The following is a 13618-nucleotide window of genomic DNA, read 5'->3' as shown; positions in this document are numbered from 1 at the left end:
TATATCTCCCTCCTGCAGGCACTCAGTATGGATCCTGTACATAAAGACAGAAGAAAAACTAACACAATATCACTCTGAGACCAGGAACACAGAGCCAGGCCTAGGCTTTGACAGCCTTTGAGAATCCTGGACCACTCAGCACGGCCAGGACTGAACAAGGAGATTCACACCAAGGGCAGTGGTGGATTCAAGTCCTTGCAGAGCAGAGCCATATCCTAAGCATGTGTCACCTCTGCCACCTTGTACATCAGAAACATCAAACAATTATGCTCTGCAAAAGTCCATCATAGGGCAGAGATACAGCTACACCTCTCACAAGATTAAACAGGATGAGGAGAAAGGGTAAAAAAGAAAAACCCACACAGAGAGGATGCAGGGGTTCTGCTCAAGGCTGGTCACAAAGAGCCTATTTGCCTCAAACTTTTGATAGCATCTAGAACCACCTGGTGCTTCTGCAATTCAGCATCAACTTCCTGTAGCACAGCAGGAGAAATATCTTCTCCTAGGATAAGGAAAAAGTAATTAATAGATAAGGGTCTTCCCAGTGGAGGCTGATTCGCTTTCTGATCCACAAAGTATGGTGGATTAAAAGCTGGAACTAAAGAATTCGGAGAAAAATAAAACTGCTGAAGAAGTGGGGGCCTTTTTCCTTCAGAAACAAGACAGTTGCCCTCATTTGCAATCATGACAGCAAAATTCCCCCGTCCAGCATCCCTGCTAATCACTCCCTTTGCTTCATTAAGAGAAGGGTGAAATGAAATTTCCTGCACTGATTAGAAATGTGGAGGAGGCAATCACTGTCATTTGCATTCAATCAGATGTTTGTTCCTCCTGGTAGAAGAGCATCAAGAGTATTTTGAGAAGCACCAAACAAGTGCTATGCCATTTCACTAATAAGTCCCACCCCTCCTGTTCTAAAATTGATGAATAGCAACTGAACTTGACTCATAATCCCTTTGTCTTCTATTATTTACTCTTTTTTAACAGTGATTTATGGCACAGTAATGCTTTCATTATTCTTGTTAATTACCTCTATTCTCTACTTTGGCTTGTAAAATGTAATTGCCTAAAACATAAATCTACTCTTGCCACCTATACTCACACATTAATATTATTCAGGACATTCTTATAAAATCTTTATAAAACATAATTATACATGTGCCATTAAGTGCTATGTTGTCTTGAAGATGCACTAAGATTTTTCTGACAACTACGCTGTCTGTGTATTAAATCTTCCTGTTTGTGTTAATATACTTGTGTTCTCAAAAGGAAAAAAACCCCACTAATTGGTCAGTGAACATTGTAGATCCAACCAGCCCACATCCTTGAGGATGGCAGCCCCGCTAAGTGCCTGCTAACACTTCTGCAACAGGGGAGCAGAAGCCCTGTAATGACCTCTCCTCCTTCACTCCCCACCCCTGGAAACAATAATTTCACTGAACTGAACAAATGATCACTAGGCAGGAGGGTAGCAAACAAATGCAGCACCTCCTCACTCGAGCAATTATCAAGTTTCTTTTAGCATGCAAATAATCCCCAAACAAATTATTTTCATCCTCTCTGCCTGTGATACTTCAAATCAAAAGCAGGGCATGTCACAGACAACAGACATCTTTCAGCAGCTGTATTTTTCTCATTGTAATTTTTTAGTATTGCTTATGGTTATATGTAAGGAAAAATCTATTAGGAGGAGAGGAAATGCATTATCCCCAGCTGATTGTTGACATGATATTAGCTCAGTATTTGTCAGGTTTCTGGTAATGAACAAGTTTATACGCAGCACTTCATCTCTCCATCAAAACACTTGGCTATGTGAACAGCAGTAATATCCCAGCTGAGCCTAGTGAGAAACAGCCTTATTATTTCTAAAAAAAAAAAATAAAATCTTGTTCCTCCCTGATTCATTTACTACATTATTACCTAAGTGTGCATTTGCAGGTACTAGATCAGCTAATGTAAGCCCTTCAGCCAACAAGTATTATCAAGTGTATTTCCATTAACTTCCATTCCCTACAATCATAGGAAGGACAGCCTATAAAATATTACAATTGCACTTATAGTTGTTAATTACTACAAACCCAGTGTTTGAGATAAAAGCTTTTGCTCTCTCCAGGTCTTCTACCTGATGTATCATGCCTATTACAGCTTTCAGTTGGATCTGCGGTGGTGAGGTCCTGCCCATGGGGTTTCTCTTGCCTTACACCAGAGTTTGAGATCTGAATCCAACCTTTCTGGCACTACCACCCTGTCAGGGCCAGGACTTTAATGGCTCAAACCTCAGATCTGAGAGGCACGGGCCAAGGCAGATGAAATCGAGATGCTTTCTCCATCTTTTCTTATTCTTCAAATGACTGCAAGGAAAAATATTTCCTGCCTGACCCTACCTGTGGCTTATTGAGTAATGGCCTTCTCAGTAATTCATTTTGCCTGAGGAAAGCTTTGTAACTTAGTTACTCTGGGGCAGAGCGTGGAAACGGGATGAGAAAGCAGAGTCTTTAAATCAATTTAAATCTGTGCCAGATTGGGGTGGGCAGCATGAAAGGGAAAGGTCAGAGGGGAAATTCACCAGCAAGTACAGTTTCCAGAATTAGACAGATTCGTTCTTTTCTTTCAAGGAAAGGTTTATCTCTTAAAATCAAAGCCATCCAATACAAGCTGTAGAGCTAAACCAAGTTCTGGGACTGAGCTTCCTTTCTTCTGAATGAGGATCTGATACAGAAGTGTATATACCTTCTGGAGATTATATACCTTCTGGAGACTTAAGAAAAATGGATAAATTCAACCCCAGTCCTGACTTAGCATGCTAAGAGAGACTCCACAGAGTGAACTACTGATTCAGCAGTGTCATCCATGAGGCAATCCACCCCATTTTAAGCTTCTTGTAGAAAAGTTGACCAAGTTGCTTCCTGGCCATCTGTTTTTCTCCACTGAGTTCAGACTTCCATGTCTGAATGGGTGTTTAGAGCTGAGATGTCTGCCACCACACTCACAGAGACTGCCTTGCTGGTTGGAGCCCTGCATTTGGGGAGTTCTGCTCTGTGCTGAGGTCTCCTGCCTCCCCACCTCCTTCCCAGCACCAGTTTGAAATACAGGCATCAACACAAATCATTAGAGAGGTTTAGTTTGGAAGGGACCTTAAAGATTATCTATTTCCACAGAATGGTCAGCAAAGAAGGATGCATCACTGGGGACTCTTCAGTCAAACACAGAATGCCAAGCAGGTTCCTCTGAAAGTGATTTAATTAAAACTTTTGAATTAATAAGCCTATCCTTCATTAGTAGCCAGAGTAATAAAAGCAGCATGGAGCTTCTCTTTAGTGAAACAAAACATAGCTAAAAAGCAAAGAGGAAAACAGTTGTTCTCTGAGAGCTGCTTTTGCTGCTGCTGGTGTGTTGCTCTACTGACTATCAGGCAACTGCTGTGTGTGTTCCAGCGAAGAAAACAAACCTCAACATAAAGGAGTGAAATAGTCAGAAATAGTCTCAGAAATAGTGGGATCAACTTTGGACATTAAAAATAGAGATTCATCAGAAAAAAAAAGAGATCTGGTATTGCTCAGGTATTCTTGTGGACCAGACCACCTCATGTATTCAGAGGTGGTTGCTGTAAGAGGCTTAACCATTTATCAGGAAAGCAGTGGAACAGATTACCCAAAACCTCTCCTGTGTTATCTTGGTGACTTTACAAAGAAAAATCCTAAACACAGAGAACCCCAACCATGACAGATACCAAGACCCACATCACAAGGATGTGTGGCAGGGTCATCTTTAATTCTGGGTGCGTCACACACCACCAAGCACCATTTTTCTTAAAGTTTTTTGCTGCTCTGTAGTTTTGGCCAAGTTTTACGATCTGCTTTTACAAACCTAACACAATTGTATCTTCTACATAGCTGGGAGTTCCTGAAGTTAGTTTTCTAAAGAAAATGTATTTTCCACCCAGTGACTCCATGAGCATCCCCACTGAGAAGAGTTTATGCTTAGCTACACTCAGGACATAATAAATGCAAAAGAAAAGAAGGTAAAGAGAGGATTTATAGAGCTGTAGAGCTGTATCAAATTTTATCATCGGAAGGTCTGGCAATGAACACAATCCTAATTTTCTTCTGTTCAATGCTTTTTAGAGTTCATTTTTCACAGAGACTTCCACATCCCCCTAAGAAGGATATATATATATATATATATTTTTTTTTTTTTTTTGGAAGTCCCTAAATGGGGGAACTGGCCAGACTCTAATTGTTTCTGAAAGGCTACAGTTGGCACACACTAGAGACTTAATTATGTAATATGTAATTCCATCTGCCAGCTGCAATATCTTTTGTTTCTAAGAATCAAACTTCCACGGAAGATGATGTGATAGTTTTGTTTACTATGAAGTTTTTCAAGGCTGATGCAGATTGCTTTAGAACTATTTAAGTGTCATGACTATAAGCTTGCTTAGCTTTCCTGCCTTTATGGATGGTTTACAGATCACACCCCCAGATTCACTGTGAGGTGGACAATTTTCCTGTGTGTCTGAGTAAATCCAGCTCATGGTTATTTCAGCCTTGCTGAAGCCACTCAGCTGAGAATCTGATGCTCACTTCTGACTCTGGGCCCAGATCCTCCAAGGGACAGCAGTACCCATTGATCACAAGTTAGCATGAAAGGAGGAAAAAATGTTATTTTAAGAAATTACACAGGAAATATAAATTTTCCTCTAAGTTTCTGCAATAATATTTTCTTAACTTAATCCACTTCTCTGCCCCGATTTGGTTTGTGAAATCCACACAGACTACCTGGGAAGCAAAGCAACTGATGACAACATGCTGGCACATTCACAAAGAGAAAAAAGAGAAGAGGGAAAAATATACTATGAGGTATTTTGCTATTTGCTCTAAAATGCAGAGATTTGTTAATTAGAACACACTTTTCACACCTGATTTAAATTGAAATGTGGGGGACCCCTTTCATTTGCTTACAGGATGCAGCAGATTTCAATTGATGAACAACAACATTATTTTTAGCAAGCTATACATTCATCATATAGCTATGCATCTGGAAGCCTAACCTGCCATTGTGTTAGCATGCAATATACAGTTTTTAAAAACTCTGTATATTTATCAGCTTTTTAATTCAACGGTTTCCCAATTATCTCCAAAATTATTATAATCTTAGTTTAGCTGAAAGGCTTTAATTGAAAATCTACTAGTAATCTTCCACAAATGTTAGTCATAAACAACAGTGCTAAACCATAAAAATATAACTGCTTGTGATTAATCTGTGGAGAGACTTACATTAACATATTCCATTCTAAATGGCCTTTCATCCCAGCATCCAATAAGTACTGATAAATTCAATTACCTTGCTTAGTGTGAGGTTTGCTGGGAGCTCGCTTGGAAACATCTGAGTTTCTATTTTAGGATCTTGGCAAAAGTGTGAAAAATCCAGCCTCAGACCAGATTTTCTGAAAATGGCACCAGTCTGTGAGGATCTAACAAAATGCCAAATCCAAGCTCTTCTGCATGTGCCTCTAACACTCATTTTACATTCCATGCCTAAGGTTTTTTTTCCTTCCCAAAGCACAGAGCACCCTGAGGCCAAGCAAACCATAATTTCTCTATAACTGCATCCCATTCCAGGCCTACAGGATCTGCTCAAATTAAACCTCTTCCTGCCTGATGCATTTACCCCAGCCCCTGCACTTCAGGCTTTTAGATTCGCATCATGATCCACAGCCAGGAACAAACCTGAGACAACAACATCCCCAAAGCTCTTGGAGGCCATCAGCAGGCACGTGTACAAATGTGCCCTGGTTGGGAGAAGGATGACAGCCACCCAGGGGTGCTCAGCAACCTAAGAGCTGACAGCAGTCATGTTCCTCATCCATATTTTGGTTGATAAGAGCTATCAGAGAAAACCTGCGTACTCCTTAACATGACAGTGACCTGCAGAGTGTTTGGCTCCCCTGCAGCTGAGCTGCAGCCCAAAGGCAAAGGATGTGCAAAGGATGGGAACGATGGCGATGTCCTGGGCTGGTGACAGCTGAGCTCTGTGACCCTGTGGATTCCCCTGACCATGTGTGGATGCTTTTTCCACGCTATTTGTATGTGCTGCAAATGCATAAAACACACCCTTTCCTCTGCTACAATTTATTCATACCTGCTGCCAGTTTGGCCAATTGTGCGCGGAGCCAGAGCTGAACAAGAAACAAATATTCATCCATGAGAATTCACTAAATGCTGATTAGAAGATTGCTCTCCTTAGCAGCCTAACTAGAGCTTCAGAGCTGTAGCAGGAATGAAGCAAACCTAAATGACATCCAACCAAGGCAGCAGTGAAGCTCACTTAGAACAGAAGGGTAGAATTGTGCTGCTGGAGCAGCTAAGGTGGCTGCAGAGATCTGCTCTGAGGAGACCTTGCCAGGGGGTGCCCACCCAGCCAGGGTTCAGGGGCTGCTCCCAGCTCCCTTCCATGCTTGAGCACAATTCCCTGTGAGAGCTTCCAGCTGACACAGCCAGCCTGGGACATCATAACCTGCCAGCAGACTGCAACACAGGAATGAAGGTGCATTTATTTTATCCCAATACTTATCTTCTCTGGTGTCTCCCTTTTGCCTGACCCACCTCAGGCTGCAAGTCACTGAATGGGGATGGAGAGCTGGGAGATGCCTGGGGATGGCTGCCTGCTCAGCAGAGAGGTTTGTTTAGCAGCCATGTGGGCACCTTAATGCCTTTCACATAGAGATAAACACTCCTTGCTTCTCAAATGCACAAATCAAGCAGAAAAAACCTCCAAATGGCTCGATTAAACCCCATCTAACTGACACCATGGGAGGCTTTTGACCAATGCAGAAAGCTAAGGTATGTTTTACTTCAATGAAATGAGTAAATAGCTTCTCCAGCACACCAGAAAAATGGAGAAAACATCCAAACTTTAAACCACCATTTGGTGTTAAATACTTGTAAAAGCCTTTTTTCCTTAGATTAATATCTCACGTTTATCTGCTCTATATATTTCAGAGAGGTAGTGAAAATTGCTTATTTCTAATAAGAAATAGCAACTGTACTCTTAGGAAAAATTACTGTGTTATGAAATATTTTACCCCTCTACCACAGCCAATTTAGTTTTCATTTAAAATTCGATAACTGCATCATACTCAGAATCTTCCACGACTGCCAAAATGACTTTGAGCAAAAAGCGTGCTGTAAACAAGGAAGATTAGAAAGACATTATTGAGGTAATTTCGCCCCAAGTTTCCTTCACACAGACAGAGATGCAGCAAATGGATGCAACAGTTAGTGTGAATATGATTTAGAAAAAAACTGAAAAAAAGGAAGGACTTTGTTCCAGAGGTACATTGATAATAAAACCTGTACTTCCCCTGTTTTATCTGAGATAGCTTTCACTGCTTGGTGGAAGGAAACACTTTGTTGATTCCACATGGCAATACTGATGTGAGGAAGACAAAAAATATGATATTACTGGGAAAATGCTGCTTGCTTGTTGTACCATTTTGTTTCCCTGCATCTCAGGAAGGGGCTCTGACAGCAGTGCTGGCAGTGTGGGAACTGCAGCAGTCACTTCAGAATTAAGTGCAGAAAGAGAAGACTCTCTCCCTTTTCTCCTTGCCTTGCTGCTGAAGTCCAATTCTGCTCTTAGCATGTAGAAGAGATTAACACTTCAAAAAGTGCCTCTCTTGCCTGCCTGTGATCCTGCTCCATGCTGACGTAGCCACGCATCTCTCCAGGCAAAGCCCAGAGCTTCCATTTTGCAGATGTCTGAATTCCTGCAAACACATCCAATCAGCAGAGCCATGAACATCCAGCTACATCACTTGGCATCATTCCCTATATAAAGCATCTTCACACTTACAAGAATTATTACTATCACTTTTACTTTAACTCAAAACAACCTCCAGAGCTGGAAGTAAGCCAGGGATTTGTGGTGTGCTGAAGGATGGGTGCTGTGATGCTAATGTGCCTTGTGTGGGGCTGTGACTGATGGAAAGCAGTGAGGAATGGAACAATTTTGAGGCTCCTTTTAAAGCTAAAAATGGGGACGTTTTTCTTCTGAGACCGATTCAAGAATATTCCCTTTGCAAAGATCTCTTGTATTTTTTCCATCTGACCATACAGGAGGGTCAATCTTTGTCTGGGTACAAATTCCCACTTCCCCTGAGCTCATAGACTCTACAGCTGCAAGGAAAACCTCTCCTTTGCCATGGAAACCAGATACAAACCCCACTGAAAGTTCTGCAAATCTTAAAAATTCTTTGTCCAAGTAAATGCTGTTAATCTGTAATTTCAACAAGGCCGAGGCCACGACACTGCAGCTGTTCTGGGTGCTCTGCCTCACAGTTCCCATGGCTCTGGCACCTTGTAATTTGTAGTTGCTAATAGCTGACCTTTGAGGTGTTGTAACAATGTTGAGGTTTACTGAAAGCTCATAGTATCTAAAATTGTGAAGAAAAATCAGGAAAAGTGCATTTCCAGTGAAGCTTAAAATCTTATTATCATCATAAACCAACAAGGTTTATTTTATAGTTCACTCTTTTTCCCACCCCAGCAAACAGACAAAACCTAGATGTATTTCCTAGGGAAACACAACATAAAATGAAGCAGCTTTCCATGCTGTTTCTTGTTTCACTTCTAGAGTTAAAGTAGTTCATTATCAGTCTCCTATCACGTCCCATTGCCCACGTCTGCAGCCCTTATTCCTGGTGAGGGATGCAGCCCAGTGCATCCTGATCCAATTATTTCCTCAGGATTTTTCTTAGCACACCTTAGACACTCACAGCTATTGCCACAGACACCTGCCAGACCCCTGCTCTGCTGTAGCCCTGATGTTTCAGTGTTCAGTACCAGTGTTTCACACTTTTGTACTACAGCTTGACAGGAACAGTTTCTGGGAAGATGAAAATTCCAAATGGTGCTGTACCTCACTGTGCCTGGCACCCACAGCCAGCTCCAGCCATCACTTTGCACCTGATGAAATGGCACCCATGAAACCCTGCTCCCCCTCTGCTTTTCAGCTGCTCTTGAGATGACCTACACCATAACAGAGCTGCACAACACAAGTGCCCATGGGTGCTGCTGCTTTGCAGGGGCAAAAAGGAGTGAAGCACCCTGGGCAATTGGCTGCTCTTGGGATACAGAGTGCTGATCAGTCACAAAACATCTATTTCCCCCACTTGTATTATCCTCCCCCCGTGGCATCTCCTCTAAGTGAAATGTTAAGAGTGGCCATTGCAGTCAACTTCAATTTTAACAACAAACCTTGCTCTTCCCTTCTCTCCAGGGCTGCACAACAAAACAAACCTGAGCAGCTGCCTTCTCCCAGAACAACTGGATGCTATGATTTAACCAGAAGCATGCAAACCCAATGTAAAACAAAATTCTGGTTTGATTAATCTCTTTTTGTCTGCTCTAATCAGTAGACTTTCAAGAGTTGCTAGCAGTTTTCTACTGTTTGGCCAGGTGATTAAGCCAGAGGAGGTCTCTGCATGGCAAACCCTGATCATCTGTGTGCCAGGCAGTCCTACCAGTGCTCTACAGACACAGGATCATGTTAACACCATTGACTTTCTGCCCCTCTTCATTCACCTGAAAGAAACATTTGTATTCCAGGAATTGATTTGCCATCTGCAAGCAGAGGTAATAGGGCACACTCTTCTTACAAAGCTATGGCATAGGTGTCAGCATCTTTGGAAAAATGGACTAGGAATAAGCAAACAGAGCTTTCAAGAAATAAATCAAACTCCCCTGAGTGAGCAAGAAAGTACCAGTCCACCCTCTGACACATACAGGATAAGAACCACGCTCTCACTACACAGGACTCTCCTCAAGAAAAAAACTATTACGTGGCTTTTCCACATCTGTGGGGAGGGATGGACTCTGTAGTTCACAAAGGAGTAGGTGTCCAGGTCCAGTATCTGTTTAGTGTTGTGTCTGAGTCAGTGTTTAGTTTGGGCTTCAAAAGATTTTTTAGCATCTTACTAAAGAAAGTCAACAAAACAAATCCTAGCATCTGATGGAAGGGTAACTCCCACAGCTTACTCTAATTTTCTTTTATTGTAGGTCATGCTGCTGATCTCTTAACTGCAGATTCCAAGAAATAAGGAACTGGTGGAGTGAGTAATTCAGAAGATTTACTGGATTTCCTTCTCACAAAGTATTAGTTCACGTAGGAAAAAAAAAAAAAGGGGGCTTCTTATATTTTCTGGTTAACTGTGTAAGTCTTGGTGATTCCATCCCATATGTGCAAAGATTTGGCACCTGCTAGATCCATGGACTTTACTCTGCTACCATTTCAGCCTTTTGTTGTTCTGTAATTGCTATGCACACCTGTTCCTAGTCCTCTGCTCTGGGAAAGGTAAGAAACAAAAGGATGGATCCTGCATGGCCTTGCAGAATGCTTTTGTGCAAGAGGAAAATAATAATGAAGATACTTTCTTAAAAGCTGGCCACACCATGCTGATTCAACAGGCAGTTGGTATTATGAGATAAAAGGATGCTGTTCAGTCTGATTAATCAAACCCCCTTATGCTTGCCAAAGCCTAATTATTCTTTGATGTACATTAATGACTTCAGAAAGCACAGTACACCTGGTGGGAGCTCTCAATGGGGAGCATTTCAGACTGAAAGGAAAACTCCTCCCTGTGTCACAAAAACCTAATTTGCTTATATCAGTAGAATCAATTGTTTTATACAGAGCAGTGGTCTCCCACAGGTACTGTTGGGTATATGGAAAGACAATATATGCAGTTTCTACCTGTACCAAAAAGGTATTGTTTGATAAATACCAAGCTCCTTCTCAGGAGGACTTTAAAAAACCCATAGTATTGCTGTATGTAGCTTTTTATTTAACAGTCTGGATGTAACTCACATGAGCAGAGAGACACACATCTCCCTTTTCTGTATTCTCAGTGAGATGAATGATCTGCTCTTATCTCCATTTAAAATTCAGCAAGAGACTAATTTACAATCCATATCCAGAAACATTTGCATGGATAAGGATGACACAGCATCAGAAAAGAAAAAAATAATCTATGAATAAAGCAATTCATCCCAGCTTTACTTGATTAAAAACATCCAGTATACTGCTGAAAGCATGACTTCTGTGCTTGTGCAATGGGAACCTGTATTAGGAATTTACTGCATCAAATGGCACTTCATGATCCTTTAATGGTGGAGATGCTCAGGGCCAAGAGAAACACAGAGGAAGATAACAGAATTATTTCTTTGCTGATCTACCTGGAACTGCATCAGTTTAAAACAAATTTAAGACTGGTGTGAGGCACATATGAGATTTGTGTGTCAGCATCAGACAAGAGAGGAGAGCAAAGGTTTAAAGAATGGCCTGCATATGTAACAAGATGATAAACTAATGATGTCCACAGGGATGTTTTTTCACCTCCTTCATGCTGTTGAGGAAAATCTAGGGAAGAAGATATCCTTTGTTTTACATGGAATATTTGCATAAGTTCCCAAACCAAGAACACTACTTCCTGTGTGTTTTTGGACAAGACCACATTGACAACCCTCTGAATTTTGAGAAGTTCGTACTCTACTCAAAAATTAAACAGAAGAAACGAGGAACTAAGATTTTATATAAGGAAGAACTGCATCAAAACAGCTGCTATCTAGGGGAAACTCAGCACCAGCACAGAAACCAACACATTGCTGTTTCCCTTGGGTACACGAAGATTTGAGAACCCTGGAATAAATGAGTGCTGGAGTTCGGCCACAAAATGACCAACCCGAGTTGTGTTTGCCAGGGAATCTTGGAATTCCTGTTTCACAGCCATGGGTGGAGCAGAGGAACAAATCTGTCTGGTACCAATAGTCACTCAAACTGGTTCCTGCTGACCAGTCACTCAAACTGGCTGAGTCACTCAAACTCCTCCAAGGTTCCTGGTGGAATGAAAATTCCAAATGGTGTTGGTTTCCCTCCCTGGTTATTAAGCTTAGTATTGACAGGTTCCAGCAAGAGAAGACCTGGCTTCTTTTTTCTAAAAGCAAATTTTTCTGATGTAAGAGTAAATGAAAAAAACAGAGGTAAATATCTACCCAAAATAATACAAATTTATCCTGACCATCAGTCCAGATCCAAAGAGCCAAGATGAGGATCTGGAAGGTAACTCTCCCTATGGATTCATTGATACCATTCCACCCCCTCACCTAGAGCTTTGCTTACACTACAGGTTCAAGCCAGAACTGCAGAACAAAGAATGCCTTTACAGCTTAAGCCCCAGAGTATGATGGTTGTTCAGGAAACCATGTACCATACTTCCCAGGGAGGACTGAGGCCATTACAAGGATTTAGCCAGAGTTGTTTCTTCCTGCTCTTCATCAGGCCTTTTAATACTTCACACCCTTTGCACCTTTTGGTCATTCACAACCCTTACTTTTTCACATCTGCTCACACAAACTCACTATTTCCTTCAGGGCTTTCAGCCCTTTTCCCTTTGCATGAGCAGTGTGTGAAGTGCTAAACTTGGGGGTTTGTAGGCACTGTCACAAGAAGCAGCAGTAGAAGACTCAGCAGAACACATCCAGAGAGGCTCCTGCTTCCAGCACTCAGCTCACTGACCCAGGCAGGAGGGGACAGTTTTAAACCAAGCACAAGACAGAAATTATTAAGCAATTTGATGGAAAGATCAATGCTGACAGCACTTTGCTTCTTTCTTCAGTGTATTATGAGCACATAGCATTTTCTCTTGTGGCAGAATTCATTAGCTCAGTGTGCAATGCTGTGGGAAGGGATGTCAATCCTGAAGTTAATAGAAAGATTAGGTTTGTCTCAGATAATGCTCCCCAGAGCTGCTGCTATTATTATTATTATTATTATTATTATTAATTATAAATTACTACTATTATTTATTATAAATTACTACTACTACTCTCTCTTTCTTAGTTTCAAAACTACTTCTGCTTACATTCCATCTTTTTTCCCCCCAGATGACTTCAGGCACTCTGAATTAAAAAAGCATTAAGGCCCTGGGCAAAACCTGTTCAACCTATCTGTGGGTCAGATTCTGTGGCTTCAGGGAAGTGTGTGACCATGAGAAAGAGCTTCTGGAAGAGAAATACAATCTCACTGGTTATAAACCAATCTTTTCCATTCATCCAAGTGCCTGTAGTGCACAGAACAGCTCTGAACCTTGTCCTGCCAGCTGCCTGACAAGCTCACCCAATTCAAGGCACCAAAGCTTTAGCTGATATCAATCTATTGATGGGACTTCACTTATTTATCAGGAAGACATTCTTGCCTTGCTACATTTCCTTTGTCCTGTCATTTTCTTCTCATTAAGAAACAAACTAAATTATGCTTTTTGCTGCTCCAGGCACAACTGATCATCAGGGGACTCCCTCAGTAAGCCCAGCCATACAAATACCTCCTTGCACATGCAGGTATCTAAAAAAAGAAGTGTTACTTCTGTACCCCTAAAAAGGGTGCAGGCACAGTCATTTATCTTGCTTTCATCTCACAGAATGCTAATAAAACAATCACCTCCCTATCCCTGAATTAGGTAGGTCCTAATTAACATGCTAATTGGGCAGATCTTCCCTAATGACTCCCAAACCTCAGCAGTAATATGTTATTTAGATAGAAGAGAGTTATCTAAAAGATAGCT

This window comes from Heliangelus exortis, chromosome 19, assembly GCF_036169615.1.
Source record: "Heliangelus exortis chromosome 19, bHelExo1.hap1, whole genome shotgun sequence".
Lineage (NCBI taxonomy): Eukaryota > Metazoa > Chordata > Aves > Apodiformes > Trochilidae > Heliangelus > Heliangelus exortis.
Note: the sequence above shows the minus strand (reverse complement) of the source record.